General features: G+C 37.1%; 1 pseudogene; it reads right to left on the bottom strand.

Moving 5' to 3' along the window:
- Nucleotides 1-1001: 1001 nt before the first annotated feature.
- Nucleotides 1002-4154, bottom strand: part of LOC106338224 — a 7773-nt pseudogene continuing 4620 nt past the window's right edge.

Here is a 4154-nt window from a genome sequence, read left to right as displayed (position 1 = left end):
ATCTCGGATCGAATCCGGATCTCGGATAATAAGTCTCAGGCCTACTTAGAACATAGATTTTAGTCTAAGAGACTGTCATAAAATTTCAGAAATCAGGTACAACAACGTTAATAAACATATTTTAATATTCGAATAATCTGTATGCGATAGTTAGGCACCTTTTAAGAAACTATATTTCTGAATGCCTAAATAGATCTTTTGAAAGTTATTTTAGAAAATTCATTTTGTTTAGATCCGATTTTTAGAATACTATTTTTAAAAATTTAAAGTTGCTTGAAAAACGCAATGCATATTATAATATTTCAACTCTTTTTAGTCGCACATACTTAAGAAAAATAAATTTATAAGTTTACAAAAACCAACATTCTAAAATGTATAAAATTTACTTAAAACATAAATTTAAAAGACATAATTCGCGCATAGCGCGGAAAAAATATCTAGTTCTTATAAGGGCCGCCGGCTCATTAACCGTATGGCCCGTGTATATTATAAAATAGTTAACATGTAAACAAATGTCGAATGGTAAGTTTATTGAAATTGTGACAAAAAAGAAGAAGAAAAGTTTAATGAAATTAAAGCATTTTGTTTGTGTAAAAGCAACTCAACGGATAAAAATCCAACCACAGATTCTTATCTTTTTTTTATATTATTCTTTTTAGTTTAATTATTTTTTGTAATTAATTTTTTGCTCTTTCTAAAAAGTCATAGCTATTAAAAACATGACATCTGGAATGCTAGTATTAGGACGGATTGTAAAAAAACATCAAATAAAGACCCAATTATCTTTTTCTCCAACTTTTTCTTATTTTTTAATTTTTTTATTGCAAGATACTCCCTTTTTTTCTACGGTTGGAGGTACTCTAAATCCATAACAAAATCTCAATATCTCTACTACTCTTTATATCTCTTTCAACGGTCACGCTCACGATATTTCGTGGTCTTCTTTTTCCTCACACAAAGTTTCTTAGGCCAACTCCACTAACCTTTATGCTTACTACCTTTTACCACACTTTCATCTTTAGAGATCTTAATGGCTTCATCCTTGTGCTCTTTAAATCTGCTGCTCTACTCTCCCCTTCCTCTGCCAAGATCTGTACTCCACACCCAATAATTATATAATCAGTATTCTTGTCATAGTTTCCCCTGCAGCAAGTGTCTCTCCTGCCGCTGAATTCAAACATAATGTCGCTGCTAGTCGTATCAGCTTCAAGGGATATGTGTTCTTCAAATAGGTCCCCAGAAAATACTACGAAGTGTTCAGTTAAGAGTTGAAGATTCCACAAAGAGAATTTAAGTTCGTCGATGATAACCCCTTTGCTACTTAGACGACAAACAAAATTGTGGGAGAAGAACGGTTGGGTTGGAGAAAGCAGGAGGCAAGCCTTAAATCTTGATGATGCAGAGAAAGTCATTGAAGAGATGGTTATGGAGTTTTTATTGCCTTTGAGAGTAAACTCTGCAGGGACTTTTTTACTTGGTAACAATAAAGACTTGTAATCCCATCGTTGTATGATTGCCCTTCTTGCTTCTTCATCTAATGACAAACAGTTGACAAACCTGACTTCTCTGGTTGGATCGTAGAAAGAAGATATATTCTTCGTTTCATAGAACGAGAAACATACGCTTTTGAGGGATTCACAAAAACTTGCATAGAGTTTCCGAAGCGAAGGCGGGAGACTCTGCAGTGACACTAGCTTTCTGCAGTTGCTGATGTTAAGAGACTTAAGACAAGGGATACCAGTGACACAATCTGGAACCCACTTTATATCACTGTTGCTTAGTTCTAGATTTGTCACACCTAGCGGGATATATGTTAATATCTTGAGCCTTCTGCTGCCCATATTAAGCCATTCAAGACGAGACCAGCGTCCAACAACGGATGGAGGAATATCTTTTATCTTTGTGTTTGTCACATAAAGATATTTTATGTTGCTAGAAATGTCTGGAAACGTTCTCAACTGGGAGCAATCACTCATGTTGACGATCTCAAGAGATACTAAGTTGATGTTGGTGGGAATAACTCGTAGCTTTTTGCAGTAGCTCATGTCCAACTCTTTCGGTTTGTGTAGATTCCTAACAGAAGACGGAAGCTCCACCAAACTTGAGCAGGACGAAAGTGATAGTGTCTCAAGATTAGTAGCCTCGGAAAGATTTGGAATTTCTTTCAACCTCGAGCAATGGCTCAGAGTTATATTCTTGAGATTTGGAAGGGGCTTCATGTTAAACACAAAAAATGAGACATACCGTACTTAGGTCAAAGCATTAGAAAAATATTTAAAAGTTAAAAATAGCCACCTGGATTCCACCCCATATCTTTTCAAGAATGTGGCTATTTTGCATCGAAATCTCGATGAGATTTTTAGGCTGAAACTTTGGAGGAAGATGTTTTCTTGGGTAATCAGACCAATAGAGTAACTTTAGATGAGATTTCATGTCCTTTGCTATTCTCAGTGTATTGCCATTTCCTGAATTCCATATCTTTAAGAATTGATGATTAGGCATTCGTTCAAAGGCTCGCCCACTTATAGAGACTTTGCCCATCGTAGACATATCAAATGATATACCTATGACCGATCCAATGCCCTAACAAACATTCCAAAAGAGAGCTGATGCAACTGTTATCACGAAATTAAAAAAAATCTCAAGAGAGATATGTAAGAACTTGCTGTTTCCTTTGTTAGAACATCACGAATCTCTTCGGGCTCAACTAAAAATTGACGTTTTCCAGGTTCATCTGACTGTTCATGAACTACTTATCTACCCAGCTGTTGGAGCAATGAGTGCATCACTACTGTATGAAAATGGGTCTCGATTTGCACAAGAGATTTGACGGCTGGTGTCTTCAGCCCATTTTCGACATCCAAATTACTGTCAGTGAGCATGCTTGTCACATAATCAACGTTATCATGGTGGAAATTATTGTTGAAGAAGCATGCGATGTGGAGAAACAGAGATTGATCTTCTCTCGACAATCTATCATATCCCACTCTTAGCACGTCCTCAATCTTTCTGTCAAGATTATTTTCGATCCTAGATAGATGAAGTTCCCACTCTTCCTTGCTCTCCCCACGTAAAGATGAACCCACAACACAAAGGCCTAGCGGAAGATTGCCGCAAATATTTGTTACTTTATTTGCAACCACTTCAAAATCATCTCGTACATAACTTTGTTTGAACGCTGATAAACATAAGATCTCCAAAGCTTCTTTTGGCAGATGGAAATTCCACATGGTATGTATCATCAAAATCCCATGCGCCTTCAAAATATTTTTATCTTCTGTGGTAATGATGATCCGACTTCTGGAACCAAACCAACAAGGCTAGTTTGCCAAAACCTCTAGTTTCTCTAGATCGTCTAGGTCATCAAGAATGATGTTGAACCACAACGGCGAAACTATTTCACTCAATAACTAGAATCAAACACACAAACTCGCTGATACACTCTCTGACGAACTCGACGACGTAAGTAAGAAAGTTGAGTTTGTAGAATAATAGAGATAGGAAGAAGAATGCGAAAAAGATAGAAAATGGACACAAGAAATTGTTTACCCAGTGGTTCACCTAGAATGGTTTACGTCCACTGGGGCCTGGCAAGAGGCAATGCACTATAATCTCAAGTTCAAAGAATATAGAACCTCTCTTTCTCTCACAACCAAAGCTCACAAACCAAGCTAGGTCTTTTCTTGGACAAAGGAGAAAGAGTACACACGAGCTTCTCTTATATAGTAGGAGTCTATTAGGTTAACGTAGTCGGATTAGGGCATTCGCCCCTTTCCATAAACCTATTAGGAAATATTCCAAAATACTTGCAACTTCCATAACTCCATGAAAGTAATATTTCCATGATCCTGCCGGCTTCCATATCTCCATAAAAGTGACATTTCATTTTCCTAACATGACATCCTTGTCTTGGTTTAAGTTACTCAATCTTGTTTGATTTCCATCACCAAATCCTGATGCAGTCCCTGACGGATTCTCTGACGTAGCCACTGATGAATCCCAACAGTCTCAATCGTAACGTTCCCCGAGGCCTAAACAACAACGATACTAGAGCCTTAAATCACATCATCTTTCTTTCTTTCTATCTAACACACACATACCTCTGTCTCGGCTCTCCCATTGATTAGCTCAACCGCATCATTAAGCATCGTGAA

Source organism: Brassica oleracea, chromosome C4, assembly GCF_000695525.1.
Source record: "Brassica oleracea var. oleracea cultivar TO1000 chromosome C4, BOL, whole genome shotgun sequence".
NCBI lineage: Eukaryota > Viridiplantae > Streptophyta > Magnoliopsida > Brassicales > Brassicaceae > Brassica > Brassica oleracea.
Note: the sequence above shows the minus strand (reverse complement) of the source record. Positions and strands in the feature narration are given on the sequence as shown.